This window comes from Pristiophorus japonicus, chromosome 16, assembly GCF_044704955.1.
Source record: "Pristiophorus japonicus isolate sPriJap1 chromosome 16, sPriJap1.hap1, whole genome shotgun sequence".
Taxonomy (NCBI): domain Eukaryota; kingdom Metazoa; phylum Chordata; class Chondrichthyes; family Pristiophoridae; genus Pristiophorus; species Pristiophorus japonicus.
In genome coordinates this window covers 77,570,109-77,592,008 of record NC_091992.1, presented here as the reverse complement: position 1 = coordinate 77,592,008, position 21,900 = coordinate 77,570,109, and the positions used below count along the sequence as shown (strand labels likewise).

The following is a 21,900-nucleotide window of genomic DNA, read 5'->3' as shown; positions in this document are numbered from 1 at the left end:
AGTTTTTCCTCATCTCAGTCCTAAATGGCTTACCCCTAATCCTTAGACTATGTCCCCTGGTTCTGGACTTCCCCAACATTGGGAACATTCTTCCCGCATCTAACCTGTCCAGTCCCGTCAGAATTTTACATGTTTCTATGAGATCCGCTCTCATCCTTCTAAACTCCAGTGAATACAGGCCCAGTCGATCCAGTCTCTCCTCATATGTCAGTTCAGCCATCCCGGGAATCAGTCTGGTGAACCTTCGCTACACTCCCTCAATAGCAAGAACGTCCTTCCTCAGATTAGGAGACCAAAACTGAACACAATATTCCCGGTGAGGCCTCACCAAGGCCCTGTACAACTGCAGTAAGACCTCCCTGCTCCTATACTCAAATCCCCTAGGTATGAAGGAAATCATTTGCAATCCAGACTGCGCCGAGGGCCCCAATACTAAAATCCGAGTATTCGCCAGAGCACTTTGAGCATCAGTTTATGTTTCTTTGCAGAACCCTCAATCCAATTTTTAACAAGCTATTTATCCAGTTCTTCCGAAAACAAGGAAGTAATTGACATGCCATTAATCTCTTGTTGGAATCCTAATCTGAAATAAAAACAAAAAATGCTGCAAAACTGTCGGCAAATCAGGCAGCATCTGTGGAAAGAGAAACAGAGTTAACGTTTCAGGTCAATGACCTTACATCAGAACTGGTGCAGTCTAATCTGCATCTCTACCACACTGTGCAAAGGGGAAGGGGAGAGGAAAATGTCCCAGTCCCCAGTCCCACAGAAAGCTGGTTCATTTTACACCCATTTGCTTCAATCTTTCAATCACAACAGAAGTTCAATAATTGGCTTACAGCTACATTGTCCACTCCTTCCAACACCTGCCACCTCTGGATGCTGCCTCGCCAGGATCTTCGGTCACCCAATGGGAAGAGGCTGAGTTCTGTGAGTGATACTGATCTGGAGTCTCAGGGCCAGCCCTGCTGAGCGTCTCTGAGTCCTCGACAGCCAATCGTTATAAAGTGCCGTATAAATAAAGGTGGCATAAACTGAACACAGCTAGGTTTCTAAAGACTCGCGTGTGATCTGTGAGCGATAACCATTGAGTCCTTCCCTCTGACTGCTGGACAGATTTGTTTCCAGAGGCTGGAGAATAATCATGCTTTTTGTCTAATTTGCATGGTGTCTAATTCCACTCCTTGTGGCTTTTATACCATCTGATGCAGCCATTGTCTTAAAGTTTTAGGCGTGCCTTTATTTCCTTTATCTGTCACCTTGATAACGTATGAACATTTCCCAGTGGCCTTCCCCTGCTTCCCCCAAGTATTTGTTCCTTATGAGGTGTGGTATTATTGACTGCCCAGCCTTTGCAGTTATTGTCTTAGTCAAAAAGCCTCCATCACGAGGAAAAGTTCCAACCAATATTCACGAGCTAGCTTAACAACTTTTCCTTTGGTCCAACAACATGCAAAATCGCTATTTCAATATTTAATGGCCTCCAAACTAAAACAACCCAAAATGCAAATAAGCAGAGTTTCTGTTTCCTTGATGTGGAGTGTGCACTCTCTCCCTCACACACATATCCCACTGACGTAAGTCCAGAGAATCTAGGCACAAGTTGGCAAGAGACAAGGGGGCTGAAATTCAGCTCCGCAAAAAGGCCCGTTACTGCCAGAAAACGGCAGCCAGGTGGCGGAGCCGTGCGGCCCCCGACTCCCTGTCCAGTGGCTCGGGGATTTTTCTGCTGGTTCCCACTTCCGACCCGCTGCTGCCGACCATCCAGAGCGTGTCATCATAGAGCTCACCGCCGATCTCCCGCATCTCCATCGCACCTCCCGCGAAATTTAGGTCCAAAAATCTGTAATCCGCGCGCGGTGCCCCCGGCAGCTTTTTCTGTTGGTGCACCTTGCTTTCAGTCTGTGAGCCACGGCAGCGCAGCGGCCCTTCAATGGAAGGGCGCCTTGCCGCGGTCGCCATGTTTTTTTTTCAGCCGAATTCCAGGTTGGGCCGACAATTATGTCCCCGGGTTCGGCCGGGCCGCCAACAGGCAGCCTGGTGCCCCATCTTGGGTGTCAGGCCACTGGCCCAGCCAAAACTCTCCCTGGTGGCCCAGTGGGCCTAAGTTTCTAAATGCCGCAGGCTCTCCCCTTTAAGTGAAGGGCAGAGCGAGGTGACGCACGCACGTCATGGCGTCATCTCCGCTCCACTGCTGAGTGACAGCAGTGGAGGCTCCGTCCTGACTCCACTTCCGCCCCCGTTATGACCAACTTCTGGTCCGCCAGAGAAAAAAACGACCAAGAGCTGAATTTACCAAAAGAGGTGACCTCATCTGATGCGGCATAAAACACACTTCAGGAGCGGAAGGTGCAACCCGTTTTGGGTGGAGGTAAATTTCATCCCCAGCTTTAGGGAGGCCCACGAGCATATCGGAGTACTGCTGAAGCATATAACCAGCTACAACAGCACAGCTTACCCGCACACATAACTTGTAAGCTCCCAGCTATTTGTCCACTTGGACCATCATATCCATTAGGTTTTGGCTTGAAGGTTTGTTTGGAGCAAAGTTGGAAGCTCCAAAGAAAGGTCGACCTTCCAGGTTCCATTGTGAGCCGGGCTGGCTGGTCAACAGCACCCGGGAGTAATATGGACCTGGTTGGCTCGGGTACTGAATGGACGCGTTTATTTGTACTGCCAACATGGCCAACATGCTCCGCCCTTTGTCTATGATTGGTCCCCTTGGAGGATCTTGAAGTTTCACAGGAATGTGTAACTGGAACCACCCATCCCAAGGTCTCACTGACTTCGCAAATTGTAATACGATCCACTTTGACTTCCTGAAGCGACAGAGGACAGAGCTCCCCAGAAGACAGCAAGGGCCAGCCAAAGTGCCTTACCCCAGCGCAAGTATATCCCTCTCCCAGCCGAAGTGCTTTACCCCAGTCCAAGTACATCCTCCCCACCCCGCATCCCATCCCACCATAGATGGGGCAGGCATTGTGTACGGATTGTTAACCAGTTTATTGGGTATGAAGTGAATAATGACAGTGTCGTGACTTCTGAATATCATCCACTCCAACAATGTCCCTTGTAGGGGGTTTGAAGAACATGATCCGTCTTCCCTCAGTTCCTTCTCTCCCCTCTGACCCATTCCCCCACCACCCCCCCTCCCACCCCCAGCCATGTCTCTCTCTCTTCCCCTCCCTCCCCCCAGCCTCTCTCTCTCCCCCTCAGCCTCTCTCTCCCCCCCAGGCTCTCTCTCCCCCAGCCTCTTTCACCCCACCCAGCCTCTCTTCTCCCCTGCCTCTCTCTCCCCCTCAGCCTCTCTCTTCCCCCCCAGCCTCTCTCTCTCCCCGCCCCCCCACCCCCGCAGCCTCTCTCTACCCCCAGCCTCTCTCTCTCTCTCCTCCAGCCTCTCTCTCTCCCCAGCCTCTTTCGCTCCCCCCCAACCTCTCTCCCCCCCCCAGCCTCTCTCTCCCCCCCAGCCTCTCTCTCCCACCAAGCCTCTCTCTCCCCCCCAGCCTCTCTCTACCCCCAGCCTCTCTCACTCTCTCTCTCTACCCCCAGCATCTCTCTCTCTCTCCCCCCACCCCAAGCCTCTCTCTCCCCCCACCCCCCAAGCCTCTCTCCATCCCCAGTCTCTCTCTCTCTCCCAGCCTCTCTCTGTAAAGTCCTGTCCCTGTAGTACAGACTCACACGAGGCAAATGCTGAAGTCAAGGTCACTCAGGACCTGTACCTTTATTACACAGCTCTCGAATGCCACACTTGCCTGAGACCTGTCCTTATATACCTGTCTGGGACAGGTATCCAGTGTCTCCTGCAAGTGCACCCCTGGTGGTAAGGTAAGCTTGTGGTTACAGGTCATATTTGGTTACAGTCATGTATAGCATGGCAAGATACAGTTATGTACAGTAGTGTGAGATACATGACGTCACCCTTCCCCAAGGTCTTATTGTCTTTATAGGTTCAGTCTCTCAGGTGGTCTACGCTCTCGCGTGGAGTGTCTTCGTTGTGGTTCAGTTGTTTTCCTTGGTGCCTGTTTTTCTTTCGGTGTGATTGCTGGTATCTCGCCTGGGCTGTCTGTTTCGTTCAGTATGATTGTTGGTGTCTCGCCTGGGCTGTCTGTTGGGATTGCCCTTTCCTCAGGTTGTTCCCTCTTTCTGTCCACCAGGTGTGGTGTGAGTTCCACATTGTAGTCTGCTTCTGGTTCAGCAGTGTTGTTAGTAAATCTACTTTTGACTTGGTCTACATGCCTCCGGCAGGTTTGGCCATTGTCCATTTGTATCACCAGTAGCCTGTTTCCTTCCTTGCCTGTTACTGAGCCTGCAAGTCATTTGGGACCCCTGCCATAGTTTAGCACAAACACTTTGTCCCCTATCTCATTCCACCTCCCCCTCGAATTTCGGTCATGGTACTCAGTTAGCTTACGGCGCTTTGCCTCAATGATTTCATGCATGTCTGAGAGGATTAATGAGAGCCTAGACTTTAAGGTCCGTTTTATCAATAGTTGCACGGGGGGAACTCCAGTCAATGAATGCGGACGAGATCTGTATGCCAGCAGCAGTCACGACAGGCAGCCCTGCAGCGTGGGACCTTGGATTTTGAGCATGCCTTGTTTAATGATCCGCACTGCTCACTCCACTGGCCGTTGGAGGCTGGCTTGAACGGTGCCGTCCTAACGTGAATTATGCCGTGGTCACTCATGAAATCTTGGAATTCTGCGCTGGTGAAGCACGGACCATTATCACTGACCAATATGTCAGGAATGCCATGCGTTGCGAACATGGTTCCAAGGCTCTCCACAGTAGTGGAGGTGGTGCTCAAGTTTAAAATGGTGCATTTGATCCACTTTGAAAATGCATCGACAACTACGAGGAACATTTTGCCCATGAATGGGCCCGCGTAGTCTACGTGCACCCGCGACCACGGTTTGGTGGGCCAGGGCCAGAGGTTCAGGGGGGCCTCCCTGGGGGCATTACTGAGTTGGGCACAAATAGTGCACCATCAGACGCAGAGCTCCAAGTTCGCATCAATGCCAGGCCACCAGACGTGGCCTTCATGAGAACGATCCCCGGGTGCTCGCGGTAGAGTTCCAGGACAAATGCCTCTCTGCCTCACAGAGGCATAACTACTCGGCTGCCCTACATCAGGCAGTCTGCTTGAAGTGACAGCTCATGCATGCGCCAATGGAAAGGTTTGATCTCCTTGGGGCAGGCATCGCGAGCCTCTGCCCAGTCACCAGTTAAGACACATCTTTTTACTAGGGATAACGTGGGGTCGCTGGTCATCCAGGCTCTGTCGTCTATCTCACAGTCCTGTTCGTCAGACCCTTCCGTGGTCTCCAGGGATAGACTGCTAAGCGCGTCAGCACAGTTGTCTGTGCCTGGACTGTGCCTTATGGTGTAATCGTAAGACGCCAGCATGAGTGCCCACCGTTGAATGCACGCCGAGGCGTTGGCGTTTATTGCCTTGCTCTCGGATAGGAGGGGCTTGTGGTCGGTTTCTAACACGAACTTGGCTCCGAAAAAGTATTGGTACATCTTTTTGACACCGTACACGCACGCGAGCGCCACCTTCTCTACCATTCCGTACCCGCGCTCCGCCCACGAAAGTGACCTGGAGGCATAAGCTATGGGTTGTAATTTGCCCGCACTATTGACATGTTACAAAACGCACCCGACCCCATACGCTGACGCATCACATGTGAGAACTAGCTTTTTACCTGGATCAAAGAAAACCAAAACACTGTTGGAACACAGAAGGTTGCATGCCTTGTTGAAGGCGCATTCCTGGGCGTTCCCCCAAAACCAATCGCACCCCTTTCTGAGTAGCACGTGGAGAAGCTCCAGCAGCATGCTTAAGTTCTGCATAAAGTTCCCAAAGTAATTGAGTAGCCCGAGGAAGGCGCGCAGTTCTGAGACATTCCGGGGCCTGGATGCCAGGCGAAGTGCTTCGGTTTTGGACTCTGTTGGGCGGATTCCATCAGCGGCAATCCTTCTGCCCAAAAATTCAACCTCGGGCGCGAGAAACAGGCACTTGGATTTTTTAACACTGAGGCCTACCCGATCCAACTACTTTAGTACTTCCTCCAAATTGCGGAGATGGGAGTCAGTGTCCCTGCCCGTGATAAGTATGTCGTCTTGAAATACAACTGTCCCCGGGATGGACTTGAGCAGACTCTCCATGTTGCGCTGGAATATGGCAGCTGCCGACCTGATGCTGAATGGGCATTGATTGTACATGAAAAGGCCTCGATGTGTGTTGATGGTGGTGAGTAGCTTAGACTCTTCGGTCAATTCTTGCGTCATATACGCAGATGTGAGATCTAGTTTTGAGAAAAGTTTTCCTCCAGCCAATGTGGCAAATAGGTCCTCTGCTCTGGGCAGCGGGTATTGGTCCTGTCGGGAGACTCTGTTTATGGTAGATTTGTAGTCCCCACAGATTTGTACGGATCCATCAGGCTTCATGACTGGGACGATGGGACTTGCCCAGTCGCTAAATTCCATGGGTGAGATAATGCCTTCCCGCAGAAGCCTGTCCAGTTCATGTTCAATCTTTTCCCTCATCCTGTGTGATGTAGATTTTGACTTTAGCCCCTTTGAAGGTGCCCACACCTGGCTGAAAGAGATGTTCAAATCGACTTAGCACTGTTGAGCAGGAGGTCCGTTCCTCTGACAACATGGCGTGAACATCATCCCATTTCCAGTTTAGTTTTGCCAGCCAGCTTCTCCCCAGCAGTGCTGGGAGATCTCCGGGGACAATCCATAGGGGAAGTCGGTTCACTGTCCCTTTGTGTGTGACTGAGAGCATGGCGCTGCCAAGGACTGGGACGATTTCTGTGGTATAGGTCCTTAGTTTGGTGTCGACCCTTGTGAGCTTTGGTCTGTCTCTTTTGTGCAGTCACAGCTGTTCAAATTGTTGAGCGCTCATGAAAGATTGACTCGCTCCCGTATCCAGCTCCATGTTGACGGGTATCCCGTTGAGTATCATTATTGGAGGCATCTTGTTGTAAGAGCAGTGGCCATTGATCGTGTTGACCCGCTGTACCTCGGTGTCCTGGGTACTGTCCCCACCATCTTCTGGTCCGCTTTCCTACCCTTCCGATTCGTATGCCAGCCAAGCTGCCGTTTTTCTGCACATAATGAAGTCAAGGTCACTCAGGACCTGTACCTTTATTACACAGCTCTCGAATGCCACACTTGCCTGAGACCTGTCCTTATATACCTGTCCAGGACAGGTATCCAGTGTCTCTTGCAAGTGCACCCTTGGTGGTAAGGTAAGCTTGTGGTTACAGGTCATCTCTAGTTACAGTCATGTATAGCATGGTAAGATACAGTTATGTACAGTAGTGTGAGATACATGACATCTCTCCCCCCCAGCCTCTACCCCCTCCCCCAGCCTCTCTCTCCCCCCCAGCCTCTCTCTCTCCCCCCCAGCCTCTCTCTCTCCCCCCCAGCCTCTCTCTACCCCCAGCCTCTCTCTACCCCCAGCCTCTCTCTCCCCCCTAATCTCTCTCCCCCCCACCCCCAGACTCTCTCTCCCCCCAGCCTCTCTCTCCCCCCCAGCCTCTCTCTCTCTCTCTCTCCCCCAGCCTCTCTCTCCCCCCCTAGCCTCTCTTTCCCCCAGCCTCTCTCCCCACCCCCAGCCTCTCTCCCCCCCACCCCCAGACTCTCACTCCCCCCAGTCTCTCTCTCCCCTCCCCCAGCCTCTCTCTCTCTCTCCCCCCCCAGCCTCTCCCTCTCTCTCTCTCCCCCAGCCTCTCTCCCCGCCCCCAGCCTCTCTCTCGCCCCCCCAGTCTCTCTCTCCCCCAGCCTCTCTCCCCGCCCCAGCCTCTCTCTCCCCCCCCTCAGCCTCTCTCTCTCTCTCCCCCAGCCTCTCTCTACCCCCAGCCTCTCTCTCCCCCCCAGCCTCTCTCTCTCTCTCTCTCTCTCTCCCCCAGCCTCTCTCCCCCAGCCTCTCTCTACCCCCAGCCGCTCTCCCCCGCCCCCAGCCTCTCTCTCCCCCCCCCTCAGCCTCTCTCTCTCTCTCTCCCCCAGCCTCTCTCTCTCTCCCCAGCCTCTCTCTCTCTCTCTCCCCCAGCCTCTCTCTCCTCCCCAGCCTCTTTCTCTCTCTCCCCCAGCCTCTCTCTCCCCCACCCCCCCCTCAGCCTCTCTCTCCCCTCCCCCTCAGCCTCTCTCTCTCTCTCTCCCCCAGCCTCTCTCTACCCCCAGCCTCTCTCTTCCCCCAGCCTCTCTCTCTCTCTCTCTCTCTCCCCCAGCCTCTCTCTACCCCCAGCCGCTCTCCCCCGCCCCCAGCCTCTCTCTCCCCCCCCCCTCAGCCTCTCTCTCTCTCTCTCTCCCCCAGCCTCTCTCTCTCTCCCCCAGCCTCTCTCTCTCTCTCCCCCAGCCTCTCTCTCCTCCCCAGCCTCTCTTCCCCCAGGCTTTCTCTCCCCCACCTCCCCCTCAGCCTCTCTCTCCTCCCCAGCCTCTCTCTACCCCCAGCCTCTCTCCCCCGCCCCCAGCCTCTCTCTCCCCCCCAGACTCTCTCTCTCTCTCTCTCTCTCCCCCAGCCTCTCTCTCCCCCACTCCCCCCAGCCTCTCTCCCCCGCCCCCAGCCTCTCTCTCTCTCTCTCTCCCAGCCTCTCTCTCCCCCCCCAGCCTCTCTCTCTCTCTTTCTCTCCCCAGCCTCTCTCCCCCAGCCTCTCTCTACCCCCAGCCTCTCTCCCCCGCCCCCAGCCTCTCTCTCTCCCCCCCGCCTCTCTCTCTCTCTCTCCCCCAGCCTCTCTCTCCCCCCCACCAGCCTCTCTCTCTCTCTCTCTCTCCCCCAGCCTCTCTCTCCCCCCCAGCCTCTCTCTCTCTCTCTCTCCCCCAGCCTCTCTCTCCCCCCTCATCCTCTCTCTCTCTCTCTCTCCCCCAGCCTCTCTCTCCGCCCCCCCAGCTTCTCTCTCTCTCTCTCCCCCAGCCTCTCTCTTCTCCCCCCAGCCTCTTTCTCTCTCTCTCTCCCCCAGCCTCTCTCTCCCCCCCCCCAGACTCTCTCTCTCTCCCCCCCCCCCCCCAGCCTCTCTCTCTCTCTCTCCCTCAGCCTCTCTCTCACCATCAGCCCCCTCCCGCCACCATCGGCCCCTCACACCAGCCGGGGGGGGGAGAGAGTTAAGCCTCAGGTCCTGCTTCTGGTACCACGCGCATGGAATGATTCGGCTGGGAGGGGGCAGGGCTTGACAGGGGGGATGGGGCTTGTCGCTTGTTGGTCAAAAAAGTGCAGTACAAATAGTTAGTCCCGTACTGAATTACCAAGTCTGCCACAGAAAGAAAGAACTTACATTTATATAACATCTTTCATGATCTCAGTACGTCCCAAAATGATTTACAGCCAATTTTTGAAGCGTAGTCACTATTATAAGGTAGGAACTGCACCAACCAATTTGCTCACAACAAGGTTCCACAAACAGCATTGTTATAATGACCAGATAATCTGTTATAGTGATGATAGTTCAGGGATAACTATTGGCCAGGACACCGGGGATAACTCTTCTTTGAAATAGTGCCATGGGACCCTTTACATCCATCTGAGAGAGCAAACGGGGCCTCGGTTTAATGTTTCATCCAAAAGATAGCACCTCTGACAGCGCAGCACTCCCTCAGCACTGCACTGGAACGTCAGCCTAGATTTTGTGCTCAGATCTCTGGAGTGAGTCTTCAACTCACGATCCTCTGACTCAGACACGAGAATGCTACTGACTTAGCCACGATTGACTCTTTGAGGTTCTAAGTAACACTGTCCTGGTTCGAATCCCGTCCCCTCCACCCCCGCCAACATTATTTTGAAACCAGAGTTCCTGCTAACTCCCCTCAAGCAGGTAAAGTATGCCCACTGCAGTGAGGTTCTGTAGGTGCTGCTGTCACACGCCAGCAAGATCCAGTGTCCTTCAGGGGCTGAGGGCAGAAGGAGCAAACAGCAAGAACTCCATTGTTGTGTGAAAGGTTTCTGTCGGATGGTAGTGGAACCTGGGAACTGCTAACAAGAATTAGAATTGCTCCCAAGAGTGATGGGCCTTTAAAAACAAAATGCGTTTTCAGGATGTAGCATTTAGTGCCCATCCCTGGCTGTTCTGGAAAAATGACCTGCTCCCTGAACCACTGCAGTCAAGTCCATGCAATGGTGTGAGAATGGGAATTCCAACTGGCTTAACTGTATGCACATAGGGAGAGGAAAACGCCCAGAGTGAGGACTCATCCAGACTTGTGTTTGTGTGTACAGTACCGACCTAAAACAACGCCAGCAGAGGCCTTGGAGTAAGTTCCTCTCCCCTCCTCCTGCCCAGTTTAGCACCAAGAAACCCCAACCAAAGTTAACTTGAATTATCGTCTCAGCCACCCGGGGGACATGTTGAGCCCATTCTCTTCGTCTTCGTACGTCGCAACCACTTACGTTTTTAACAGTGCAGCTAATTTCTTATCAGCACCGGATCACTACAGCAATCCCCGACAGGATCTGTGTGACGAAAAACACACACACACACACTCACTGCAAAGCCACTCCTCAACTTCCCCATTTTGTTGCTTCTTTTCTGTTCGAGACTGAAGAAATCGAGGCACGTCCAGCACAAAGTCGACTTACCTCCGTGTCATGAGTCTGCGGTTGCACAGGCTCTCCTCACTCGACAATGTTGTGGCTCAGCTGTAGTCAGCCTGGGCATATCGCCCCGACCCCTTAGTGCATGGTTAAGCAGTTTGCACTTTTTGCGTTGTCTCGGTGATCACCATCTATAAGCACAGCCGTAGAGGAAGTGCTGCAAAAGGGCTCAGGAAATGAGAACAAACCACAAATGATTCTCAAGGCGTTTACTCATTCAGAAACACCAGCAGTGAGTACGCAAGGTCATAGGAACTGCTCGATGTAGAATGACCCAGGTCCAACTGGTTCACTTTCTGCCATCCTGGTACTCGCACGGTACATAGAGTTGTTGCCTAATCATAGCAATCAATCTCTATCAATTAATGTACAACAGACCCAGACATGGCTGTTCCTCTTGCTTCAATGAGGAGAGTGTTCTTTTTACACGGACTCGTTATTTTGCTTTACATTGTAAGGGGGTGGTCTCTATGAGGGGGTCAGGTTCCCTTCTGACCAACTTGAGCGGTTCGAATCGTTCCCACTCCCTTGGGTTCTAGACTCTGGATTTATTTGGGGGATGTGACAAAGTGAAAAGGGACACTGGTTTGATGCAAAAGAATTTTGATTTTATTACAGTCAAGAAATTACAAACTTATAATTACTCTAATAAGAAAGTACAATGTCAAAACTTATTCAAACTTATTAAAGAACAATACCTTACACACTCAGAGGGGGTTACAATAGCTTATAATGACTCTAATAGTGAACAGCACATTACATTCAAAGGGGGTTACAGTAGGATTACACCTCCCACCTCCCAATCCCTAATCCTAGCTAGGTTCGACTCCAGGGCAGGCAGGGACTATGCTTACCAATCCTTTCTGATCACGGTATCGGGGTTCGCTGGATGCGGTAGGGTCTGCTTGCCGTACTCCTTATATCAGAGAAGACTTTTTGCTGCGCAATCTTCAGTTGGGTTGAGTCCGCTGATGCGGTAAGATGCATTTTGGATCTGTGGGGTAAGTAGCGGTTTTCTTTGGCTAGAAATAGGTTTCTACAGTCTTTTAGAATCGTAGAAACATAGAAACATAGAAAATAGGTGCAGGAGTAGGCCATTCGGCTCTTCGAGCCTGCACCGCCATTCAATGAGTTCATGGCTGAACATGCAACTTCAGTACCCCATTCCTGCTTTCTCGCCATACCCCTTGATCCCCCTAGTAGTAAGGACTACATCTAACTCCTTTTTGAATATATTTAGTGAATTGGCCTCAACAACATTCTGTGGTAGAGAATTCCACAGGTTCACCACTCTCTGGGTGAAGAAGTTTCTCCTCATCTCAGTCCTAAATGGCTTACCCCTTGTCCTTAGACTGTGACCCCTGGTTCTGGACTTCCCCAATATTGGGAACTTTCTTCCTGCATCTAACCTGTCTAAACCTGTCAGAATTTTAAACGTTTCTATGAGATCCCCTCTCATTCTTCTGAACTCCAGTGAATACAAGCCCAGTTGATCCAGTCTTTCTTGATATGTCAGTCCCGCCATCCCGGGAATCAGTCTGGTGAACCTTCGCTGCACTCCCTCAATAGCAAGAATGTCCTTCCTCAAGTTAAGAGACTAAAACTGTACACAATACTCCAGGTGTGGCCTCACCAAGGCCCTGAACAACTGTAGTAACACCTCCCTGCCCCTGTACTCAAATCCCCTCGCTATGAAAGCCAACATGCCATTTGCTTTCTTAACCGCCTGTTGTACCTGCATGCCAACCTTCAATGACTGATGTACCATGACATCCAGGTCTCATTGCACCTCCCCTTTTCCTAATCTGTCACCATTCAGATAATAGTCTGTTTCTCTGTTTTTACCACCAAAGTGTATAACCTCACATTTATCCACATTATACTTCATCTGCCATGCATTTGCCCACTCACCTAACCTATCCAATCACTCTGCAGCCTCATAGCATCCTCCTCGCAGCTCACAACTTAGTGTCATCCGCAAATTTGGAGATACTACATTTAATCCCCTCGTCTAAATCATTAATGTACAATGTAAACAGCTGGGGCCCCAGCACAGAACCTTGCGGTACCCCACTAGTCACTGCCTGCCATTCTGAAAAGTACCCATTTACTCCTACTCTTTGCTTCCTGTCTGCCAACCAGTTCTCAATCCACGTCAGCACACTACCCCCAATCCCATGTGCTTTAACTTTGCACATTAATCTCTTGTGTGGGACCTTGTCGAAAGCCTTCTGAAAGTCCAAATACACCACATCAACTGGTTCTCCCTTGTCCACTCTACTGGAAACATTCTCAAAAAACTCCAGAAGATTTGTCAAGCATGATTTCCCTTTCACAAATCCATGCTGACTTGGACCTATCATGTAACCTCTTTCCAAATGCGCTGCTATGACATCCTTAATAATTGATTCCATCATTTTACCCACTACCGATGTCAGGCTGACCGGTCTATAATTCCCTGTTTTCTCTCTCCCTCCTTTTTTAAAAAGTGGGTTTACATTGGCTACCCTCCACTCCATAGGAACTGATCCAGAGTCTATGGAATGTTGGAAAATGACTGTCAATGCATCCGCTATTTCCAAGGCCACCTCCTTAAGTACTCTGGGATGCAGTCCATCAGGCCCTGGGGATTTATCGGCCTTCAGTTCCGTCAATTTCCCCAACACAATTTCCCGACTAATAAGGATTTCCTTCAGTTCCTCCTTCTTACTAGACCCTCTGACCCCTTTTATATCCGGAAGGTTGTTTGTGTCCTCCTTAGTGAATACCGAACCAAAGTACTTGTTCAATTGGTCTGCCATTTCTTTGTTCCCAGTTGTGACTTCCCCTGATTCTGACTGCAGGGGACCTACGTTTGTCTTTACTAACCTTTTTCTCTTTCCATATCTGTGGAAGCTTTTGCAGTCCATTTTAATGTTCCCTGCAAGCTTCCTCTCGTACTCCATTTTCCCTACCTTTGTCCTCCTCTGCTGAGTTCTAAATTTCTCCCAGTCCCCGGGTTTGTTGCTATTTCTGGCCAATTTGTATGCCACTTCCTTGGCTTTAATACTATCCCTGATTTCCCTTGATAGCCACGATTGAGCCACCTTCCCTTTTTTATTTTTACGCCAGACAGGGATGTACAATTGTTGTAGTTCATCCATGCGGTCTCTAAATGTCTGCCATTGCCCATCCACTGTCAACCCCTTAAATATCATTCGCCAATCCATGGTAATGTTTTACCCGTTGGTCGGTCAGGATTAGATTGTAGAGTGGAAACTTTTCGATTCTTCGTTTTTTTCCCGTTGGAGTTTTGTTTCGAGTTTGATCGATCGCGGTGGTTTTCTATTGATACCACGTTGGTTGTGGTCGGTTGCTGCCACGATGGGGATGTTCTTCCTTCCTTCAGGACTTCAGGACTTCGAGGCTGGAGAAGTTAGTTTACAACTGTCGCGTTGGTTCTCTCCTTGTCTTGATGACATACTCGCAGTATAGTACCTGGTGCAGTATGGCATTGTGTGCCATCCCCTCTGTTGAAAAGCTTGGTGCCAAATCAGTTCAGAATTCTTTGTTTGAATTTGGCGGTCTTGACTTCTCTTTGTAATATTTTGGCGGGCTCGTTAAAAGTTAATATGTTTTGGGTGGGTTGATGTTCGAAAACTGTTTCCTGATGGAAATATTAGCTTGGTAATCGCAATGTCTTTTTGTACTTAGTTTTTCACATACAGGCTGGATTGGGCCTCTTTGCTGAAATAGTTCTCCAGATTCAGGTTGATGGTTGGCTATCTCTGGGTTGTAATGTTAATGTCTCTTGTGGAGAAAGATTCTTGAATACCCATTTCTCCAAACAAGTTAACTTAGTCCTAACACCCAGACAATTCCAATAATCAAGTTGACTCCTGTTAGTTCTTTAGACCCGCCCACAGCCTTGAATGTCTTTTTAATAGTCCAAAATTCGATTAAAGTCCATAGTTTCTTCCATAAGCATTTTAGGATTTCAAACTTTCCGGTAGATAGTCCCAAATTAAATTTCCTTTTGAATGAACCCAAACACTGGGTGGGGGGGCACAGGGGGGTTCTCGTGAATTTTGCATCCTTTCAACATTGCAGGTATCAGTCGCGGGTCAGTGGGTCGCACTCCCGCTGCTGAATCAGGAAGGTTGTGGATTCAAGCCCCACTCCGGAGATTTTCGCACGTAATCTAGTCTGACATTGAATATTGGGAAGACCGAAATCATTGTTTTCGGTCCCCGCCACAAACTCCGTTTCCTAGCCACTGACTCCATCCTGCTCCCCAACTACTGTCTGAGGCTGAATCAGACTGTTCACAACTTTGGTGTCATATTTGACCCTGAAATGAGCTTTCGAACATATACCCGCAACATAACTAAGACTACCTATTTCCAACTCCGTAACATCACTTGTGTCCGCCCTTGCCTTAGCTCATCCACTGCTGAAGTCCTCATCCATGCCTTTGTTACCCCTCGACTTGACTATTCCAACGCACTCCTGGCTGGCCTCCCATATTCTACCCTACGTAAACTAAAGGTGATCCAAAATTCAAATGCCCATGTCCTAACTTGCACCAAGTCCTGCTCACCCATCACCCCTATGCTCGCTGACCTACATTGGCTTCCGGTTAAGCAACGCCTTGATTTAAAAATTCTCATCCTTATTTTCAAATCCCTCCATGGCCTCGCATTTCCCTATCTCTATAATCTCCTCCAGCACCACAACCCCCCCGAGATATCTGTGCTCCTCTAATTCTGCCCTCTTGAGCATCCCTGATTATAATCACTCAACCATTGGTGGCCGTGCCTTCTGTTGCCTGGGCCCCAAGCTCTGGAGCTCCCTCTCTAAACCTCTCCATCTCCCTACCTCTCTTTCCTCCTTCAAGATGCTCCTTAAAACATACCAGATTGACCAAGCACCTGCGCTAATTTCTACTTATGCGGCTCGGTGTCAAATTTTTATCTCATAACACTCCTGTGAAGCACCTCGGGACGTTTCACTACGTTAAAGGCGCTATATAAATACAAGTTGTTGTTGACTCTCCAGTATTGTACAGAGGGAGTGCTGCACTGTCGGAGGTGCCATCCTTCGGATGAGAAGTTAAACCGAGGCCCTGTCTGCCCTCTCAGGTGGACGTAAAAGATCCTACGGCATTATTTGGAAGAAGAGCAGGAGAGTTCTCCTTAGTGTCCTGCCCAATATTTATTCCTTAACCAACACCACTAAAAGAGACTATCTGGTCATTGTCATATTGCTGAGCACAAATTGGCTGCCACGTTTCCTACAGTACAACAGTGACTATACTTCAAAGGTATTGGCTATAAAGCGCTTTGGGATGTCCTAAGGTTGTGAAAGGCAAGTTCTTTCTATCTGTTTTTGCTCAGTCAGAAGCCATTTCGATGAGGCATTGTATTGAAGCGCCTGTTCAGGTGGATGTTGAAGATCCCTTGGCACCAACAGAGTTATGCAGGGAGTCCTCCCAATGGCCTGGCCAACGTTCCTCCCTCAACCCACACAACGAACAGAACAGATTAATTGCTCATTCATTTTTCATTGCCGTCTGTGGGATCTTTCAGTGTACAAAATGGCTGCAGCATTTGCCCACATAACTGGCTTTCAAAAATTCATTGTCAGTGAGATGCTTTTGTGAGATTTTGTGAATTTTTATATACATGCAAGTTTTATTTTAATAAAGCTCATTTTTCATTTTGTTTTGAAGCGTGAGGACTGTGCTTTGCTGCAAAGCAGTCATCGGAAATATTCATCATCATAGGCAGTCCCTCGGAATCGAGGAAGACTTGCTTCCACTCCCAAAGTGGGTTCTTTGGTGGCTGAACAGTCCGATACGAGAGTCACAGACCCTGTTACAGGTGGGACAGACATTCGTCGAGGGAAGGGGTGGAGAGGGCTGGTTTGCCGTGCGCTCCTTCCGCTGCCTGCGCTTGGCCTCTTCATGCTCTTTGCGTTGAGACTCGAACAGCTCAACGCCCTCCCGGATGTACTTTCTCCACCTCGAGCGGTCTGCGGCCAGGGTCTCCCAGGTGTCAGTGGTGATGTCGCACTTTACCAGGGAGGCTTTGAGGGTGTCCTTATAACGTTTCCGCTGTCCTCCTTTGGCTTGTTTACCATGAAGGAGCTCCGCATAAAGCATTTGCTTAGGGAGTCTCATATCTGGCATGTGAACTATGTGGCCTGCCCAGTGAAGCTGATCGAGTGTGGTCAGTGCTTCAATGCTGGGGATGTTGGCCTGGTCAAGGACACTGATGTTGGTGCGCCTGTCCTCCCAGGAGATTTGCAGGATCTTGCGGAGACATCATTAGTGATATTTCTCCAGCGACTTGAGGTGCCTTCTATACATCGTCCATGCCTCAGATCCATACAGGAGGGCGGGTATTACTACAGCCCTGTAGACCATGAGCTTGGTGGTAGACTTGAGGGCCTGGTCTTCGAACACTCTTTTCCTCAGACAGCCGAAGGCTGCATGGGCGCACTGGAGGCGATGCTGAATTTCCACATCAATGTCTGCCTTTGTTGATAAGAGGCTCCCGAGATATGGGAAATGGTCCACGTTGTCCAGGGCCGCGCCGTGGATCTTGATATTTGGAGGGCAGTGCTGAGCGGCGAGGACAGGCTGGTGGAGGACGTTTGTCTTATGGATGTTAAGTGTAAGGCCGATGCTTTCATATGCCTCAGTGCATACATTGACTACATCCTGGAGTTCAGCCTCTGAATGTGCGCAGACGCAGGTGTTGTCCGCATACTGTAGCCCAACGACAGAGGTTGGGGTGATCTTGGACCTGGCCTGGAGGCGGCGTAGGTTAAACAACATCCCACTGGTTCTGTAGTTTAGTTCTACGCCAGCGGGGAGCTTGTTGATGGTGAGGTGGAGCATGGCGGCGAGGAAGATTGAGAAGAGGGTTGGAGCGATGACGCAGCCCTGTTTGACCCCAGTCCGGACGTGGATTGGGTCTGTAATGGATCCGTTGGTAAGGATCACGGCCTGCATGTCATCGTGAAGCAGGTGAAGGATGTTGACAAACTTTTGGGGGCATCCGAAACGGAGGAGGACGCTCCATAGACCCTCATGGTTGACAGTGTCAAAGGCCTTTGTAAGATCGAAGAGGCCATGTATAAAGGCTGGCGCTGCTCCCTGCATTTTTCCTGCAACTGTCGCGCTGCATAGATCATGTCTGTTGTGCCCCGTAGGGGACAAAATCCGCATTGTGATTCCGGGAGGAGCTTCTCGGCCACAGGGAGAAGACGATTGAGGAGAACTCGAGCGACAACTTTCCCAGTGGCTGATAGCAGGGAGGTTCTGCAGCCGCAACCGAGACTCCAGGATGGTATGTTGCCTCCCTGGTGTAAGGGTCAAGGATGTCTCGGAGCGGGTGCAGGACATTCTGAAAAGGGAGGGTGAACAGCCAGTTGTCATGGTGCATATAGGTACCAACGATATAGGTAAAAAATGGGATGAGGTCCTAGAAGACGAATTTAGGGAGCTAGGAGCTAAATTAAAAAGTAGGACCTCAAAAGTAGTAATCTCAGGATTGCTACCAGTGCCACGTGCTAGTCAGAGTTGGAATCGCAGGATAGCTCAGATAAATACGTGGCTTGAGAAGTGGTGCAGAAGGGAGGGATTCAAATTCCTGGGACATTGGAACCGGTTCTGGGGGAGGTGGGGCTAGTACAAACCGGACGGTCTGCACCTGGGCAGGACTGGAACCAATGTCCTCGGGGGAGTGTTTGCTAGTGCTGTTGGGGAGGAGTTAAACTAATATGGCAGGGGGATGGGAACCTATGCAAGGAGACAGAAGGAAATAAAATGGAGGCAGAAGCAAAAGATAGAAAGGAGAATAGTAAAAGTGGAGGGCAGAAAAGCCCAAGGCAAAAAACAAAAAGGGCCACATCACAGTAAAATTCTAAAGGGGCAAAGTGTGTTAAAAAGACAAGCCTTAAGGCTCTGTGCCTCAATGCGAGGTGTATTCGGACTTAAGTTGGACGAATTAACTGCGCAGACAGCAGTTAACGGATATGATATAATTGGCATCACGGAGACATAGCTCCAGGGTGACCAAGGCAGGGAACTCAACATCCAAGGGTATTCAACATTTGGGAAGGATAGACAGAAAAGAAAAGGAGACGGGGTGGCGTTGCTGGTTAAAGATGAAATTAATGCAATATTAAGGAGGGATGTTAGCTTGGATGATGTGGAATCGGTATGGGTGGAGCTGCGGAATACCAAAGGGCAGAAAACGCTAGTGGGAGTTGTGTACAGACCACCAAACAGTAGTAGTGAGGTTGGGGACAGCATCAAACAAGAAATTAGGGATGTGTGCAATAAAGGTACAGCAGTTATCATGGGCGACTTTAATCTACATATTGATTGGACTAACCAAACTGGTAGCAATGCGGTGGAGGAGGATTTCCTGGCGTGTGTTAGGGATGGTTTTCTAGACCACTATGTCGAGGAACCAACTAGAGAGCTGGCCATCCTAGACTGGGTGATGTGTAATGAGAAGGGACTAATTAGCAATCTTGTTGTGCGAGGCCCCTTGGGGAAGAGGGACCATAATATGGTAGAGTTCTTTATTAAAATGGAGAGTGACACAGTTAATTCAGAAACTAGGGTCCTGAACTTAAGGAAAGGTAACTTTGATGGTATGAGGCGTGAATTGGCTAGAATAGACTGGCAAATGATGCTTAAAGAGTTGACGGTGGATAACAATGGCAAACATTTAAAGATCATATGGATGAACTTCAACAATTGTACATCTCTGTCTGGAGTAAAAATAAAATGGGGAAGGTGGCTCAACTGTGGCTAAGAAGGGAAATTAAGGATAGTGTTAAATCCAAGGAAGAGGCATATAAATTGGCTAGAAAAAGCAGCAAACCTGAGGACTGGGAGAAATTTAGAATTCAGCAGAGAAGGACTAAGGGTTTAATTAAGAGGGGGAAAATAGAGTACAAGAGGAAGCTTGCCGGGAACATAAAAACTGACTGCAAAAGCTTCTATAGATATGTGAAGAGAAAACGATTAGTGAAGACAAACGTAGGTCCCTTGCAGTCGGATTCAGGTGAATTTATAATGGGAACAAAGAAATGTCAGACCAATTGAACAAATACTTTGGTTCAGTCTTCATGAAGGAAGACACAAATAACCTTCCGGATGTACTAGGGGACCGAGAGTCTAGTGAGAAGAAGGAACTGAAGGAAATCCTTATTAGGCGGGAAATTGTGTTCGGGAAATTGATGGGATTGAAGGCCGATAAATCCCCGGGGTCTGGTAGTATGCATCCCAGAGTACTTAAGGAAGTGGCCCTAGAAATAGTGGATGCATTGGTGATCATTTTCCAACAGTCTATCGAGACTGGATCAGTTCCTATGGACTGGAGGGTAGCTAATCTAACGCCACTTTTTAAAAAAGGAGGGAGAGAGAAAACTGGTAATTATAGACCAGTTAGCCTGACATCAGCAGTGGGGAAAATGTTGGAATCAATCATTGAGGATGAAATAGCAGCGCATTTGAAAAGCAGTGACAGGACCTGTCCAAGTCAGCATGGATTTATGAAAGGGAAATCATGCTTGACGAATCTTCTGGAATTTTTTGAGGATGTAACTAGCAGAGTGGACAAGGGAGAACCAGTGGATGTGGTGTATTTGGACTTTCAAAAGGCTTTTGACAAGGTCCCACACAAGAGATTGGTGTGCAAAATCAAAGCAAATGGTTTTGGGGTAATGTACTGACGTGGATAGAGAACTGGTTGGCAATCTTCACTCAGAGAATTGTGAACCTGTGGAGTTCTCCACCACAGAAAGTTGTTGAGGCCAGTTCATTAGATATATTAAAAAGGGAGTCAATTGTGGCCCTTACGGCTAAAGGGATCAAGGAGTATGGAGAGAAAGCAGGAATGGGGTACTGAAGTTGCATGATCAGTTATGATCATATTGAATGGTGGTGCAGGCTCGAAGGGCCGAATGGCCTACTCCTGCACCTATTTTCTATGTTTCTATGAGGAGATTGAGTAGATTGGGTCTAAACGCTTTGGAGTTTAGAGGAATTAGCGGTCATCTCATTGAAACATATAAGATTCTGAGGGGGATTGACAGGGTAGATGTTGAGAGGTTGTTTCCCAGGCTGGAGTGTCTAGAACGAGGGGATACAGTCTCTGGATAAGGGGTCAGCCATTTAAGACAGAGAAGAGGAGAAATTTCTTCACTCAGGTGGTTGTGAATCTTTGGAATTCTCTACCTGAAAGTGCTGAGGATGCTCAGCCGTTGAGTATATTCAAGGCTGAGATAGATAGATTTTTAGACTCTAGGGGAATCAAGGATATGGGGATTGGGCGGGAAAGTGGAGTTGAGGTTGAAGAGCTGCGCAACTTAGAGGTAACACTGGTCCCAAGTAATAAAAATGTAAATTGTCCCGGCATCCATAGCCTTCTGGGTGGGCAAAAATTGCAAATTTCCACTGCCCTGTGTGTGAAGAAGTGCTTCCTGACATCACTCCTGAATGGCCTGGCTCGAATTTTAAGATTGTGTCCTCTTGTTCTGGATTCCCCCACCAGAGGAAATAATTTCTCTCTCTATTATATCGAATCTCTTTATCATTTTGAAGACCTTAATTAGATTACCTGCTGTAATGTATTTGCTTCATGGGTTCTTTGCTTAAGAATTCATAGCAACACATTGCTATTAAGCACTAGTTGGTTTATTAACAAAGTTTTAACAATCACACTACTCATTCCAGTTCATCCACCAGGCTCACAACCACCTGCCTTATCGTGGATCTCCCGAACCCAACTGGCTGGGGTTTTATTGAATCTTGTGAACATCACGTGACTGGCTAAGCCACTCCCAACTCAACAGCTCTACAACTATTTTGGATGAACCTGCAAATTAAATGCCCCCTTATTAAAGGGGCACCAAAACCAACAAATGAACAAATTAAATTTTAGACACTAACAGATCAAATTAGAAATTGGTTGCCGGGGGTGATGATGCACTCCAGTCCCTCCGGCGCCCACCTCTCGCGGAAGGCCGCGAGCGTACCGGTGGACACCGCGTGCTCCATCTCCAGGGACACCCTGGCTTGGATGTAACCGTGGAAAAGAGGCAGGCAGTCGAGTTGAACGACCCCCTCGACCGCCCGCTGCCTGGACCAGCTGATGGCCCCCTTGGCCGCGCCCAGGAGCAGTCCTACGAGGAGGCCCTCGGACCTACCCGCTCCCCTCCACACAGGGTGCCCAAAGATCAGGAGTGTCAGATTGAAGTGCAACCAGAAATTGAGGAGCAGCCCCTTTAAATAATGGAATAGG

At 49.7% G+C, this 21,900-nt stretch overlaps 1 protein-coding gene across 1 annotated transcript in view; it reads right to left on the bottom strand.

Annotated features, from left to right (window-relative positions):
- pik3cg (phosphatidylinositol-4,5-bisphosphate 3-kinase, catalytic subunit gamma) overlaps nt 1-10,441 on the bottom strand; it is a 68,921-nt gene extending 58,480 nt beyond the window's left edge. Inside the window, exon 1 of the mRNA XM_070857471.1 lies at nt 10,391-10,441. The gene's annotated coding sequence lies outside the window, so the exon portion shown is untranslated. The remainder of the gene's footprint in view (nt 1-10,390) is intronic.
- Nucleotides 10,442-21,900: the final 11,459 nt, after the last annotated feature.